Source organism: Lissotriton vulgaris, chromosome 3_1, assembly GCF_964263255.1.
Source record: "Lissotriton vulgaris chromosome 3_1, aLisVul1.2, whole genome shotgun sequence".
In the NCBI taxonomy this organism is placed as follows: Eukaryota; Metazoa; Chordata; class Amphibia; order Caudata; family Salamandridae; genus Lissotriton; species Lissotriton vulgaris.
Genome location: NC_141689.1, coordinates 1,143,251,229 through 1,143,268,472, shown reverse-complemented (window position 1 = coordinate 1,143,268,472; position 17,244 = coordinate 1,143,251,229). Strand labels below are relative to the sequence as shown.

The following is a 17,244-nucleotide window of genomic DNA, read 5'->3' as shown; positions in this document are numbered from 1 at the left end:
TCTTATGATATTGGGACACAATCTTATCTGACATGGATGCACACCTCAGCACTCAGCTTCCCTGCATATATCATTTTAGGGCTCCCTATGCCCTTATGTTTCCCCTCAAAAAACCATAGGAGCCCCACATTGGACTTGTGTTGGGAGACCCCCTTCAGAATATCTTAACACATGGGGTATTGATGAAATTCGGACACAGCTGGGTTGGATGAACTGTTTTTAGCGTACACTGGGCATGGAGAGACTCACCCTCACCGCCAGGGACAATTCATAGAGAGAGCTGTGGCACCCTGCTGTCCATGGAATTTAGAGAGCTAACATGCCCTAGATACCCTCGCTTAGAGGTTAATGGGGGTAGTGGTCACTCCACAGGCCAACACTACCGACCAGAGCAAGGCCACCAATGTAATGTAGAGCCCTATAGGATAAAGAACTTTGAAGTGAGTACCCCAGAGTGGGAGGGTGTAGTGGCAGGGAGGGACTGTTGCGATTTGGTGACTCAGGCAAACTGTAAAGTGTTGAAGCAGAGCCTTGCACTCCCTGTATATTACTTGTCTTTTGCTAAAATGCAATAAAGAGATTTGAACTGTAAATCAAAATAATAATGTATAAGTTCTTCATACCTTCCCTGTCATTTTGCTGCATATTAATTTGTGAAATGAAAAGAGAAAACATGAAAAGCCTTCCTATATCCTTCCATCATCACATGTGTTTTCCACCTTTAACTTAACAATCATAAGCCAAGTCTCCTCTCTCTGGCTTTTAAGCTCAATACTTTGCTGTATTGTTGTTGCTGAGATGGGAACCTTCCTTGCATAGTATTACAGGCTAGCACCCCTGCCCTGGGTAATCTCAGTTGTAGGCTATCTTGTATCCTTGTATCCTTGTATTTTGTTTACCAGCACCTGTGTGCACTCAGTCTGACACATTTGATTAGTTCAGAGCCTAGCACTGTGGTGTGGAGACACACACCAATGGTGCTCTCTGGTCGACACAGGGCTACTGTCCATGTCCTGGGTCGCATACATTAATTAGTGGTGGACCATTTTCGTGAATGCTAGCACTGACCAGACCTTTTTCTATGAAGGGACACAAGTGATGTTCAATGGTGTCCACAAGCTCTGTACTAGTAAAGTTATGCTTGAGTGACCTGTAAGCATGTTATATGGTTGGGGACTGCTATGGGGCTATATATTCTTTGTAGTTTGTGGCTGTAAAGACCAGTGGAATCTATTTTGGAAACCCCTGGGACACATAGTACAAGAGAGAGGTGGATGCACAGCCTCCCCAGGCATTCTTAGTGTATTGCTTGTATTCCAAATCTAGAGTGTGTGACCTCAGACAATGATGTGCTGCAGTGTGAAGAAAGGGCTGCCTTAGTTGTTCAATTGTGACCTATTATCAGGATTATGATAATGATCTCTTCTTGGGCATTACCATGTGGGCGGAAAGTGTTGAAAACAAGGTGAGTCTGCAGTTTTCATTGTTAAATAGAGGTGCTCTTCTAGATAGGGCTTGCCCTCTTTCTCTCTCTCCTGAATGCTACTCCAGATGTCTGATGACAGCCAAGTACAGAGTCTTCACACTTCACTGTGCTAATGTTTAGGTGCTTCATTTGGAGACAGCAGCTTCATTATCTGCTGAAAAAATCAAGACCTTTGGCAAATAATATGTCTGCCCTGCAAAAGGAAAAGGGATCTAATAAAACAAACTGCTCAAAGCCAGTTCCATATATTGACAGCAGGGTCAACATGCCACATCTGGACAATTTACATGAGTGTGGCTCTGACCATCCCACGTGGTTCCAGTTCCAAATTACCACTGACCAAGGGAAGAAGTGTTCCTCAGAGTACTCAAACGACTGCAGAGATCCAGTGCTGGATTATTTAATAGGCTGTCTCTCAGTGGTGAGGAAACATCACCTGAAGACTTCACACCTTTCTACAGAGCTGTAGGTCTGCCTGTGGCCTGGCCTACAAATAGAGGAGAGTCAGAACCTGCAAGAAGAGGTTACAGGAGTATGGGATATCCCGCAGCTGTGTCTTGAGTGTTGGGCAGCACAGGAAAAGCAGGCTGAAATTGGCAGTGTAACAGGGACTGACCCATATCTACATTTACAAGAAGTATCAAATGAATACAATCAACTTCTCACACAGAGGAAACTCCACAAACTAAGCATGTAACCCATACACAGAAAGAATCGCGAGGGGCAAATGAAAATTATATTCTTAATAAATGTATTGCCTAAGCGCCAATCGGCCTACAAGTATTTCATTTGTGTAGTTACACACATGCCATGGTTAAAACCCCTATTACATCAGATACAACATACTGCATTCCATCAAATAACACTCAAACATGAACCAATTTAAGATTCAATTATTACCTCAATTTGTATTTCCTTTTAAGAATGTTCTTTCCATTAATTACATTTACTTCCATCAGGTATCACAGTAAGAGATTTTCATTTTACAACACTCTTTAAGTAAAATTAATGTATATCTATCAAATATCACAGTATAAGTCCTAGTCAGATATAATGTAATAAAAACACATTGGTATGTACCTATTACACCAGTATACTTTATCTAAAGACTTATGTGTAGTTACACATATACTAAAACACCATATCACATCAAAAATAGCATTCTGAATTCCGTCAAATATGACTGAAACACATCACAGTGTATAATACAATAATTACCTAAATTCCTATTTTCAAAGAAGATTTACCTATTAGCAATGATGTACTCAAGTTTCAAGTTAAAGGCAGCTCTATAGAAGATCAGCTTTTTCTTGACTGCAATGATGATGATCAGTCGAACTGCACCTTTTACCATGAGAGGACAGTATATTCTTTGTGTTAATGCCAGTTACCCGTGTTTGTTGTCAATCAAGATGTTTTAATCATGATTGTCAAGTTTGCATCCAAGTGAAGAGCTTGAGAAATGATAAGGCAGCATCATTAGTTCAGGCTGTGTGTATTGTTCATGTTTCCACTTCCATGTTTTTGTGCATATTCTCAGTGCACTTCATCTTCTTGAGAAGTTTATAATCTAAGGAGCTTTAACCAGCTATGTAATTTGTATCTGTATCTAACCTAGTACACATCTAGCCTTGTTCTGGTCTGCAATCTGGTTTGGTACTGTCTTCTCCTCTGCAATCTGGGTTGGTACTGTCTTCTCCTCTGCAATCTGGGTTGGTACTGTCTTCTCCTCTGCAATCTGGGTTGGTACTGTCTTCTCCTCTGCTAGGTGTCACTTTTGCCAGTAGTCAATACTTGTGTCTTTGTTAGGATATTGTTGTTATGTTATCTTATGTTATAGGCATCTTGTACAGCGCATGTTCAAAAAACGACTCTTGGTGCTAAGTCGCAAAAGACAACAACTAGCATTCAGGTTAGACATAAGCTTGTTTAAACAGCCAGGCTTTTAAAAGTTTCCTGGCACTTACACAGTTGTATAATGCTTTAATATGGGGGGGGGGGGGATTTTCAAGGTGAGGGGGGCTAATACCGAAGGTCTGACCCATCCTAACCTCTTTCTTTTGCTATTGGCACCATGAGTAAATTGTGATGAGCCGATCTAAGTTGGTGAGAGGGGGTGCAGTGCTGAATTCTGGAAGATACAAAGGTCAGACTTTTATTGCGGGAAAAGTTGCCAATGGGCACCCACTTCCTACAGTCTTTCAGTGCACAGGGTTCCTTTCTTTCCTTTATGGGGTAACAACTCTCCTCATTAACTTCCTGCGGTTGATTACTTTCTGTATTAAACAAGTCATCCATGTGCATTCCTATGTAATTTATTTCTTCTGGGACTAGTCGTACATCAAAGTTGTTTAATTGAAGATCTTGATCATTAATCAACACAGACAACATAAAGCAACCTGCCATCTCAGGATTCTCAGTGCAGGGATAACAGATCATTGTTCAACAAGCTTCTGGATAGTACATTGTCCTGTTACAATAACAAACTACATAACTGTACAAGCCTTTGAGAAAATTATGGTTGGCGTAATTGAGACCCCTGGAAAACCTAGCATTGCCTGATTCAGAACATCAATGAACTGTAGGTGTTTACTGACAAATTGAATACTTCTAGATAGCGCAGTCTTTTCACACTCAGGTAACAGCAAGACTGGCACCTAGCGCAATGCCACCCAGTACCTCATAATTCATGGTCCTTAGTAAAGTCCACAGATACATTGGATCTACAATAGATGCCAGAAAATAGGAATATCTGTTTTGTTTGTAAACTTTGATTTTATAATAAAACTATATTGTTTTGCATAGAAAAAGTAAACATTACTGAGCGATGAAAATTATGAGCTTGATTTAGAGTTTGGAGGATGGTTTACTCCGTTTGAAACATGACAGATATCCCGTCTGCCTTATTAAAGTGCATAGTAGCCTATTGAACTTGTAATTCACCCTGGGCAGAGCTGTCGTAGTGCCACTACACAGAGATGAACGGAGTTAGGAAAAACTACATGGAACTCCGCTCCGCTCCACTCCCTTCCTCCATCCCCTCTACTAAAAATACAAATAAAAAAATTAAAAAAGAAAAAAACACTTACCTTTGCTGTGGTGTCTCTGGGCTGCCTTCCTCCTCGACTCCGTGATCTCTCTCCCACAAACCCCTATGTCGGACGTACGTCTTGCGAGAACTGTGCCTCCTCACACGCACGTACGTGTGCAGTCCTACCAAGACGTACGTCCGACGTAGGGATTTGTGGAAGAGAGACCACGGCGAGGAGGAGGAGGGAGGCCCAGAGATGCCACAGTAGAGGTAAATGCCTTTTTCCTTTTTACATTTTTTAAAATATTTTTTACTAGAGCAGGTGGAGGCAGGGAGCCTATTTTTGTCAGAGGGGCTGGCTAACTCAGCTCTGCTGCAAAGTCAGAGTTTTGCCTAAACTCTGCGTTCTCAGCGGAGCGCAGAGTAGGCAAAACTCCTCACACTCCGCTGGCGGAGCAGAGTTCTCTGCCTGCCCTTACTTGTAATATTGCAAAAAACACAGTTGATGGACAGAATGTAGAACAATGTTATACATTCACCCCAGTACAAGGATCTGGGCCTAAATTCATCGTTTTTTTGCACTCCACACCACCCTGGGTTAGACACTGGCAATATGCAAATCAGCTCTGACCCTGTGCCCCATGGGAACAGTCCAGTCCGAACTACCAAGCCATGTCTTTCCCAGACCGGAATCAAGCATCCAAGGACCGGTTTCTGGCTATCAGCCTTCATTCAGCCTGGATAGCTTGACTCCAGTGGTGTGGAGAGCCTGGGACTCACGTCTGAGTATACCCAGCACACTCGGGGTGAAAAACGCAAAAAACACAGTTGATGGACAGAATGTAGAACAATGTCATACATTCACCCCAGTACAAGGATCTGGGCCTAAATCCATTGTTTTTTTGCACTCCACACCACCCTGGGTTAGACACTGGCTATATGCAAATCAGCTCTGACCCTGTGCCCCATGGGAACAGTCCAGTCTGAACTACCAAGCCATGTCTTTCCCAGACCGGAATCAAGCATCCAAGGACCGGTTTCTGGCTATCAGCCTTCATTCAGCCTGGATAGCTTGACTCCAGTGGTGTGTAGAGCCTGGGACTCACGTCTGAGTATACCCAGCACACTCGGGGTGAAAATTGCAAAAAACACAGTTGATGGACAGAATGTAGAACAATGTCATACATTCACCCCAGTACAAGGATCTGGGCCTAAATCCATCGTTTTTTTGCACTCCACACCACCCTGGGTTAGACACTGGCTATATGCAAATCAGCTCTGACCCTGTGCCCCATGGGAACAGTCCAGTCCGAACTACCAAGCCATGTCTTACTTGTAATATGGAAGATTGGATACCGGCCATGTTTATGACTGAGGAAACCATCTGATATAGCCTTATAGCCCGCCGTAAAGGGCTATACCGGCTATTAAAGGCCCTCTCCAGCGTTAAAGGCCCCGAGCCAAAGGCGAGGGCCTTTAACAAGGGAGAGGGACTTTAATAGCGGTATAGCCCATCTACGAAGGGCTATAAGGCTATTAGAACATTCTGTTACTAGAGGACAGAATGTTCTAACAAAAAAAACAAAGCCTTTTGGGAGCGTGAGGAAATTGGAATCCCCTCAGGTTCCCTGAAAAACTCACACTCCGCTGGCGGAGCAGAGTTCTCTGCCTGCCCTTACTTGTAATATTGCAAAAAACACAGTTGATGGACAGAATGTAGAACAATGTTATACATTCACCCCAGTACAAGGATCTGGGCCTAAATTCATCGTTTTTTTGCACTCCACACCACCCTGGGTTAGACACTGGCTATATGCAAATCAGCTCTGACCCTGTGCCCCATGGGAACAGTCCAGTCCGAACTACCAAGCCATGTCTTACTTGTAATATGGAAGATTGGATACCGGCCATGTTTATGACTGAGGAAACCATCTGATATAGCCTTATAGCCCGCCGTAAAGGGCTATACCGGCTATTAAAGGCCCTCTCCAGCGTTAAAGGCCCCGAGCCAAAGGCGAGGGCCTTTAACAAGGGAGAGGGACTTTAATAGCGGTATAGCCCATCTACGAAGGGCTATAAGGCTATTAGAACATTCTGTTACTAGAGGACAGAATGTTCTAACAAAAAAAACAAAGCCTTTTGGGAGCGTGAGGAAATTGGAATCCCCTCAGGTTCCCTGAAGCCTTTGTTCACAGCCAGAGCTGTGAACAAAGAAACATTGGAATGTTGGGCTCCAGACTTATACCGACCATTATAAGCCCAGAGCACTCCATTGTTTTCAATGGAGCTCCCAACATTCCAATGTTCTAATAAACTTTAAATCAATTTGATAACATCCTTGATGGTCATGGTAGATAGCCACACTAAGAATTTCTCAACTGGCAAATGATGATCATTTTTGGTGGCACTATAGATGATCCCTCAACATCAGTATATATACTATATTTCTTTTGGTTCTATCAGCGGCGGCTCCTCTGTAAAGGCGGAGGAGCATTGCACCACTGCAGAGGGAAAAAAAGCAGTAAGAATATAATGTTATTATCATTTTATTTTTCACTGACAGCCAATGCTGCTGAGTCTAGGGTTGGGGCCAGCCATCCAGTGTGCATGTCGGTTTGGCTGTTAATCCTAGGACTAGGCCTGGGCAGTGAACTCCACTCCATTTGCAGTGTTTGCAGAGTTTTTTGCACTCCACAGTCCGTGGGGCTCACGGAGTGCAGAAAAACAGTATGTTGGCGAGCGCAAGCTGCCGCTCGGGTAAAATTTCTACTCGAGCATCAGGAAGATTAGCACGAAAGGCATTTCGCACTGCACTTCGCCACAGCCGGAACTCCGTAGAGTTATTTTGTCACTTTGCAGAGTTACGTGTAGGGGAATTCCACGAACTCCGACTCAGACATCCTTAGGACGCCCAAACCGACATACACAATTAGCTATCTCCAACCCAGCGGCATTTTACAGTCCAGTGGGGAAATGGCACAGGTTCTCAGTCCCTTAGTGAGAGCCTAATCAGGGAGCTCAGACCAATCCTGACACTGCTCTCAGTGCATGAGAGGAGTGCCTGAATTGGGTGGGGAGTCCGGGAGCCTGTGCTGGCCCTTGGGTGTCTTCTGGGAAGAGAAGAATACCGAGGCGACCCGAGCGGCAGGTACGTGTTTTTTTATTATTTGCCACCACATGCCTCACCACTTTATTTTGGCAGTAGCCGCCCACGATTTCTATACTTCTTTTCTTAGTAATGATATTTTGAGCAATAAAAATTATTGTTGTGTTGATATTACTCTTGTAGACCCTTCAGACTCCCCACCCAACTCCCGAATTTGAGGGCTAAGAAAAGAGTGCAATTTGATAATGTGGGGCATTTTAGACAGTGATAGGCTATGTACTATTTTGTTTATTTTTCGATCGGCAGTATGCGAATGGGTAAATGCAAGGAGCTAATTATTTACTATATTGGGATTCTGTATCTGAACAAAAAGATGGAGAGAACATAATAAGGTGACATGTAGTTACATATATTCTGTGCACTCATTCCTATGTTTTCTCCCGGTCCAACGTGAATGCAAGATCGAAAAGTGCAAGAAGTAGCCCTGGCGAAAAGGCATAGCTTCAACTACATATTCGTGTGAAGTCCAATTATCATACTGAGGGTGCATAACTGGCACAAATATTTAAGTGAAAATGAGAAGTCCATCACAAAAGGTTATATCTAATAAAATGTAAATGCACTCCACAAAAGTCTGTGAACTATTGAATGCTGCTTACCACAATGATGAATGTGGTATCAATTGTGAAGATAGGACATTGAAAACGTTCTACAATAAGAAGATCAAGTTGTTTGGTATATTGAAATCAAATGAGTATTCTATGTTAAGATTAAGAAGGCTGGGTATGTGCTGGTAATCAAGGATTCTGGGTAGTTGGAAAGTTGTCTGAGTGGTGTCAGCGAATGGATAAATGTGAGCTGCCTCAAATTGAACTCTGACCAAACAGAGACCCTATTTTTTTACACCGACAGTCACCCAGACACCTACAGCTGGTGGCCCACTGAGCTAGACTCCCTTCCCACCCCTTCATCTGTGGTAAGAAATCTTGGGGTCAAGTTTGATTCCAACTTTTCTTTTGAACCTCAGGTTACAGCTGTGTCAGCCAGTTGCTACCTCACGCTGAAATCGGTTAGCAAAATGATCCACTTGATTCCTGGGGAAAGCCGTTAATCCGCCATCCATGCCAGGGTAACCTTCAAAACATGATTACACAACCTAGGTCTAAAAGTGTACCTGCTCCACTGCCTGTAGAATATTCAGAATGCCACAGATTAGCTGATTATGGAGATTATGGCTCACTCATGTGTCGCGGCTCCCCTGCACAGTCTTCATTGGCTACCAATTGTCAACCGGATCAGATTTAAAGCCCTAACATTTGCCTACAGAGCATGCGAGCAAAAAGGCCCCTGCTATCTAAGAGAAAGATTGCATCCCTACCATCGGGAGAAGAGGCAACAAAAGGCCTTCTTCTGGGAAACCCAAGAACACATAGATCACACTACACTGTTTGCTGATTGGCCCAGATTAGCTGAAAGTTGCAATTTCATCTGCATCCACAAGCTGAGGCTAAGGATTGGGTGTTGGGGCAGGAGTTAAACATTAAAAGCACAGCAGAGACTCAAGAATGTATGAAATTTAGAACAAAAAGACTGATTTAGGAAGAAGAGAGGGAAGAGTGATGAAGTTGCAAACAATAAGGTACACAAGGGGGCAATAATGTTTCTACAGAAATAAATTATGTTACAGTTCAATCCTAAAGAAAAGCCAGCCAGCATTTAGAATAAATTAGATTCAGCTGAATCAAAGTTTATTATTTCATGAATAACAGATACTGAATCACACAATGAATATTCAAGTAAGTGGTGAAGAGGTATTACTGAAGAATCCCAAGTGCTAAGAACCAAAACCATCAAAGAAGAAAAAGTGACAATGTGAACAAACATACATGGTATATTGGTTATTACTTTGAAAGAAAGTCAAAATGCATTACATATATTTCTAACACAGTGGGTACAATCCCAGTTTTAATTCACACAGGAATAAGGTCTGTCTTTATTGGTGTCAAATGAGTTTTGACCCTTTATCAGGTATCAGAATCTCATTAGGACAGAGATTAACCTGGGGGGCTAAGGAGATTTTTAGAAATTACTACTCGACTCAGATGATTCATAAGTAGAGGTGTAAAAGGGTGATGCATACTGGTGGTTTGATTTGATGGTCTAGTGCTTTCAATAAGGCCACTGGATGGCCAATGCTGACATTTGGTAGGGGTATGGATATCAACTTGCCATGCTGGACCCTGTGGGATTCTAAGGGTAATGCATAAGGAGGAATTTTTGAGAAATAAAAAACTGATAGAGAATAGGTCTGAAAACACTTTCCCATTAATGTAGGGTTGATGGAGGACATGATGGGCGGACTCTCAGTTGGGGAACATATGCAGGAGTAAATTCAAATGCAGGAGTATAATATCAGCCTGGCGTTCTGATCCCTGCACATATAAAATTAAAAAAGGGGGGAGTATGATATACATGTGTAGTTCAAGATAGACTAGTTCTTCCTTACCCGTAATAGGGGGTGAATAATGGCCTGTTGTGGTGGACTCTCAATCAGAAATTGTCTGCCGAGGAGGGCAGTACCCAAGGTGAGAGCGGGAGGATAAAGATGCGGCAGGGGAGCCGTGTAGCGTCCTTGAGGCAGGTTGCCAGGGTGTGTGTCACTGAGCAGAGCCATCACGAAGTCCTGCGGATGGCCCCATGTAGATATAACAAAAATGTATTACATTCCAGACAGAATGTGTGGTTCCCCTAGAATTGGCAGTATTGTTAAAGGGGGCATAAAAAAATTAATTAAAATCGGAGGACAGTCCTGTCTGGAATTGAACCCTAAATGGCATCTATCTGAGGTAGGGATGTTCAAAGTTAAAGACTGCTGCTAGCCGGTGGTGCGTTCCAGTTCCCTCGTAAAAAGGGGTATGCAACCCCGAGGCCTGCATTGGCCGGGCACTGGAATATTCATGCAGCGTTCAATGAGGAGTGGCAACTCAGGGGTAAGAGTGAATGATTGGCATGAGTGCTTGAGGCATACTCCGGATGCCGTCATTTATTGTAAGGTAAGTTTTTTGTTGGCATTCTACTGTTTTTGCATTGGTGCCCAAAGCATGTGACAATCAATGTTTTCCATTGGTTGGTTTTGCTCCTGGCTCGTGGCTTTGCTAGTGGCTCCTCTCTGCTCATGCGTTCTAGCCAAGATCATCTTACCACTTCAGTTAAGATGTGCAACAGACAGGTAAAACTCTGCTGACTCTAAGAGAACACCTTTTCAAACAACTTTAAAAAATGTGCGCGTTTTCTAACAATTGTGGTATCTGTAATGAGTCATACAATAGTTAAGCCTTGAATAAGCTAACTTGGCCAACGGGAGCTAGGAAAGTATTCTCTTTGTTTTAATAATGTATTTATTTATAAAACTGAGCAAGATATATTCATTTTGAAAATAACTACTGTGTGAAATGTATAATAGAGTTTGTGTAATAACACATATTTCTGTATGTTAGATGCATGATAGCTGTAGACAGGCAGCCACAAATGCAGGCTAGCTAAACAGTTATTAATATACAGGCTAGACACCTTACTATATATACATATCTACATATTTACATCAGAGGATACGAGAGGTTGAAGTGCTACAAGGGTGTTTTGGTAAAAATTAGTTGAGTCTAATTTCAACTATAATTAGGTAACTCTAAAGCCGTATTTGAAAGAGGGAAGAGAGAAAATGGGGCGCAGTTGAACTCGGAGTTCAATCCAGGCGATTGGTGTGAGCAGGGGCGGCCTTAGTCATGTGCAAGCTGTGCACCTGCACAGGGCCACCAAACCCCAGGGGCCACCACGCCAATATATATCCTTAATATAATAATCCTCTGAGGATGGATACATATTTGCATGGCGGTCCCTGGCAGGGATTTGGCGGCCTCCGGCTCTGTTCCACTTCCAAACACCCTGGCCCCCCTCTTCACTGGCCTCCGGGCTCCACCCCGCCCAGACCCCCTCTTCGGGGGCCCCTACCTACGCTCCCTGCCCAGGGCCGCCATGAGCCTAGAGCCGCCCCTGGTGTGAGTAGCCGTAATGAGTGAACATCATGCCACAGAACATTCAAGATAAATTGCCGGGAGGAATAGATCATTCACAGAATTGAAAAACAAAAATTAGCAATTTGTATGTTTCCCTGTTTTTGCTTAAAACCAGATGATTTAATAAGGCAAATAATAGCCAGAAGTAGCAGTGTGTTTAAGAATCTTATTGGATTGAAGGACTGAGAATTAACGAATGCCATCTACCAGGTCGTTGCAGTTTCCCAACCTGCTCAGAACAAGAGAGCAGGGAAGTGAATTGTAGTAGTAGGGAAGGGGATGCAGGGGCAAAGATTGTGGATATTTGGTATTCGTGTAGTAATGCAGGAATCTAAAATCATTTTTTTGTGTTTGAAGGTGCAAGGATGAGAGTGTCAAGGGGGAAATGGAATAGGAATTGGAATATTCGTAGATTCAGTAAAGAAGAAAGTAACGTTTGTCCGGAAGACTTGAGCATAATGGAATGGATAAATATTCAGTCACGAATGGGTGTGAGATAGTCGGAGAGCTTTTTTACATATCATCGATTAATAGATGATAAGAGAAGCTATATGAAAGGATGTATGTGTCTTTGGGATTCAGCGTATAGAAAGAAAGACAGAGACCCTGAGCGGATACTGAAGGAAATACAACTGAGAGAGGAGCATGGCTGAACAGTCACAAAGTCCCTAAGAGAGAAAACGGAGAGAGATGGGACTAATTTAAAAAGAGGTAAGATCTGGAGAAGTGGCTGTTTAGAGAGTGAGCCATTTGCTGTAAGTTGGAATCAGTGGCGGCTGCGCCCAATGTGACATAGTAGGACGGCAGCGCGGGGAGAATACAAAAATAAAAACACAAAGGAAACGTTAAAATAACACATAAAATCACTTACCTGACACTGCATCCACCGCCTTGTTCCTTTCCCAATCCTCGACTGGTGCACTCTGTACAGACTCCCAGATGTCAATCCTGACCCTGCTTGCATGCTGGGAATTCTATTACCCAGCATGAGAGAAGCACTGGGATTGGTCTGAGCAGCATGGTTTGTCGCTCAGACAGGGCCTGGGAGGCTGTGTCGGTTCTCCACCTGGCTGTACAACAAAGCTCCGGCTGGGGAAATGCTAACTGCGCATGTCGGCTTGGTTGTCCTAATACGGCCAGTGAAACCGACAAGCGCACTTGGCAGTGCCCATCACTCCTACTCCTGAAGCCCAGGATTGCACAGTGCCATCCTACCCTGTGACTCGGCTGGCTCAGTGAAAAATAAAATGATGCTTAAATTATTTTATTCTCATTTTATTTTTCACTGTTGCCTCTGCTGGGTAACAGCAGTGGGGCGTCACTCCTTCGCCATAGCCCCTAGTTGGAAAGCAGGAAAATTAATAGATCCGGCGTGTATTTACATTTGGTAGCTTTTGGTGTGGATATGAACTTTGTAAGAATTTGGGTTATTGGTTATTGGTTGATGGGAGTGGAAGTCACACTCAAGCAACAACCGGAATCCTTATTATGATGAAGCATAAACGTCATCGAGATAACCTGTGATTAATTCTCTGGTAGCTTGCCACAAAAGCAGTCAGGCTTAAGTTACAGGTAAATTAGTAAAGTATTTATGCAACAAGGAAAAAAGTAAAAACACAACATACCAAAATCCCAAACCAATTTCGAAAAATAGAGTATAATTTAGTGAATAAAATGATGTGAGATGATAAAAATCCAATCAGAAGAACCGGAGATAATCAATTTTTACAGTTTTAGTGAAAATAGAGCCTAAAAGAAAATAGCACTACTCACGGTCACCTGATCTGGCTAGACCGGGGTAAAGTCATAAGTTCAGCCCAACCACAATGGAGTGCGGGCTGGATAGAGAAACCATGTTCCTCTCACTGAAGTGTTCAGTTCACATTTAAGTTGGCTGCAAGGAGCCCATCTTCAGGATGTTCACCTTTTTCTTCCTGGTGGAGCTTCCACTGATGCCAGCCAAGCGAGGAGGGCCTGAGAGACGCCTCTTGGGGATTAGAACCCACTCCAAGAGAGGCCAGCAGCAGGGCTCCAGCAGGTCCACACAGGTCCAGTTGTAGCTGGTCATTGGGCAGTTGCAGGGAGGCCTTTGGAAGCTTGTTGTGTCCCTGTAGCTCACACAGGAGGTAGCCAATTGACCCTAGGAGTCACTTTGAGTAGTCAGAACCTGTCCTTCTGAAGACCGCAAGACAGTCCCTTATGCAGCAAGGCAGTCCTTCAAGCAGCAACGCAGTCCTTCAAGCAGCTAGGAAGTCTTTTTGGTTTTTGGCAATAGTGCAGCTCTTCTGAATCTTCCATAGGTCCAGGAATGTACTGAAGAAGGGCCCTAATGGTCACATATTTATAGCAGGTACCAGTCTTTGAGCGGGGTACTGGTTCTAGAAAGTTATTGCCCTTTCCCTGGTCAGGACTCCAAACTGTCTGGGCTGACAAAAGGCAGGACAGGCCTGGTGTTATGTACCTTTGTGTGAGCTGTAGGCAAAGTTACTTGAAGTGTAAGTGGGCCATCCTGTCAGGAAGGCCCTCTCCCATCCACACCCAGGTCCTTTGGTTCACTGTCTGAGCCCAACCTGCTTTCTTAACGGGGGAGCCATTAATAGGCCCAGGCACCAGGAAACTCGTAGAACTCCTCAGAAACATTTGGGGAGCAGCCGCGGCCCGTGCAGGTTAGAATGGTGGGGCAGTGAGGCTGGGTTGGGGGGGGGGGAGGATTCGACAGAGGACCACAAGGGAAATTTTAATAAATTATTAATTGTCCCTCGTCGATGTCTATCGAAATTTACCCCCACCCCCTCCCCCACCCTGCCCCACCGCTCTTACCTGCACGGGCCGCAGCTGTTGGGGAGGAAAATGTCTGGAGGGCTGCGGGTATGACTAAATCTTAAGTTTCAATCTTTGTTTCAGTAAGCTTGTGAGGTGTAATGGAGGCGTGCGAGCATGAAAATGTTAAGTGGTGCAGGGAGTGTATGTTAAATAGAACCGGCATTCCACAAGCGTCAGCAAAATACCAAGAAATAAAGAATGTGTAACCTGGTGTAAGAATGCTCACCACAGACTCCAAAAGCAGTCAAATTAGATTTACTCAATACCAGGCTGAAACCGAGGGAGCAAAACGAGTGACTAACAAATTATTATAAAAGTACATAGTTAAGCACTGAATAGGATGTTCTTGCGTTTTTGCTCTATACGTTTTACTCATGATTTATAGTGACATAACGGTTCGCTTTACTACAGTTGTAACCCTTGTAACCATTAGAACCCAAGCACACTATACCCAGAAGCATCCTATGAAAATAGGTGACAGAGAGAACAATATGGTTGCTTCTGTCATTTTTTGAGATGGACTCCAATCCATTGTTGGTTCGTTTTGCCCTTCTATTTGCCAAGGCGACAATTCAGCGCAGTAAGAAATACCATGGAGAGCCCTTGGAAGCCAGTGGCCCTAGTGAACCCTCTGATCTTTTATTTATTTATTTATTTATTTAATGTGATTTTATATAGCGCGAACATTACCCGAAGGTGTAAGAGCGCTTTACAAAAGAACTAGTTGCGATACATAAGGATTTAGGATTATATGAGTTACATGAAAGATACAAACAGAAAAAATTGCAAATGTACAAGTTGTAAAGTCACACAAGGAAGAGATACAAACAGAGAAGATTGCAAATGTACAAGTTGTAAAGTCACTCAAGGAAGAGATACAAACAGAGAAAATTGCAAATTTACAAGTTGTAAAGACACTCAAGGAAGAGATACAAATGGATAAACTCTAAGAATCACATAGGAATGGTAGTGAGTACAAGGGTCTACTACATGCCACTCCTGCGCCAGAAGGGCAGCTTGCACGAGCATCCAATAGATGATGTAAGCCCTTAAACCTTCCTCAATGCACAAGGCAGCCGGATCCAAAAAGGAGCTTTGGATAAAATCTTGATACGTCTGTATTTGTCTGTCCACGAACACCTGGGTTGCTGCACCTTGATTATAGCTTCTAACTCCCCAGCAGAGCTTGAGTGAGGTGATGAGCAAACGGAAGACGGGATCGCTGCCGTCTACGCACAGCAGAGGGCTGTCAGCCTGTCAATATTTGTCTGTAACCACTGAAGGTATGTATCCTCTCTAATTATGTTTTTCTCATCAGTTCGGGTGAGTTGTGCCACCTGTGTCAGCGGCGGCCACGGAAAGACGAACCGTGTGAGCTTTGTTCATTCTGCGATATGAACCGAAACACAACAGGCTCTGGAAGAGTGTTTTAAAGCCAAACGGCGCAACATTTGGAAGGAGGTGAAGGGGCATCCAACACCAACAGAGGAAAAAAAAGTGCATACAGCGGGTGACATAATTGGTGTTGGAAGTCGGATAAGGGGTGCCACCTGCCGTCTCTTCCCAAGCTCACTTCAATAGAGCGCTTGAGCTGTGGAAGGAGCGCGCGCGCTTTTGCAGCCCCACAGCCCGAGACCGCGGGCTACAGGTAAACCACCGTTTGTGGGTGTGGACATCATTATAAACACCGACATTTCACTACTGTCACGCGACACAGACACCTATACTTAATGCATCATCTTTTAAAATAGAAATGCTGCTCAACAGACTGACTATAGGGTTATTGACACACAAAGGTTTTTTTTGCATCTTTGAGGAGCCCAACCCCATGCATACTTACAAGAGAAATGTTCCCGCGACGGCTATGCAAATGCTCCAGCAGACAAGGATAATTTGCATGAAGTGAAGTCCGAAACAAGTCGCCCCTCAGTGCATCGGTGGTGACACAGGCGTCAAACCGATCGAAAAACAGAAATGGGGGGCAAGGTCCCAGGAGTGACAAACAGGGATAAGGGAGGACGGGGCAGAGGGAAAAAAGTGTAGGTGGGGCGAATGGGGTGAAAGGGATAGGGAAAAAATGCAATAAAGATGAGAAAAAAATTCAACGGTCTTTGCTGCCCGATGCCGTCTCCACACACAACACTTTTACGATGGGAAAACAGCAGCGATCTCTGAGCGCCCCCCTGCACTGGCTCGGAGCCTCACCCCTCCTTTCTCCACCTTCCCCCAGACAGCTGATTTGTCAGGGCGGAGAAGAAACACGTTTACACCGCCCCCTCATTACTCTCCCACTCTCCCATCACTCATGCGAGCCCTGGCTGGGCCCTTCGCATTTTCCTCCTCTCTGTCACGATTAATCTCTGTTTTTGTGCGTTCTCAGGGCAGCTTCTTCCAGCATCAGTGTTTGATATGATTTCTAAAACGGATGTGCGTGCTATCCTAGCGCCGCGTTTTCCAAAAGCACATTGATCATGCTGGCACGAGGGGGGACGCGCAGCGCATATTTCATTCCCTTTTTGTTTCTGTCAGATGCATCACAAATGATCTCCGTGAATAATGTGCGAGAGGTATTGTATTGTATTGTAATTGCATTTACATAGCGCATACTACTCCTGACGAGGCGTCAAAGCGCTTTTTCGGAGAGTTGCACGCTACTCTGGAACCCATAAAGGATTAGTGGTGAATTAGTATAGTGAATTATGAAAGTAATTTGTGTGGTGGAGAG

General features: G+C 44.0%; 1 protein-coding gene across 1 annotated transcript in view; it reads right to left on the bottom strand.

The window, feature by feature from the left end:
- Positions 1 to 16,537, bottom strand: part of SNCA (synuclein alpha) — a 680,317-nt gene extending 663,780 nt beyond the window's left edge. The window contains exon 1 of the mRNA XM_086963138.1: positions 16,360 to 16,537. The gene's annotated coding sequence lies outside the window, so the exon portion shown is untranslated. The remainder of the gene's footprint in view (positions 1 to 16,359) is intronic.
- Positions 16,538 to 17,244: the final 707 nt, after the last annotated feature.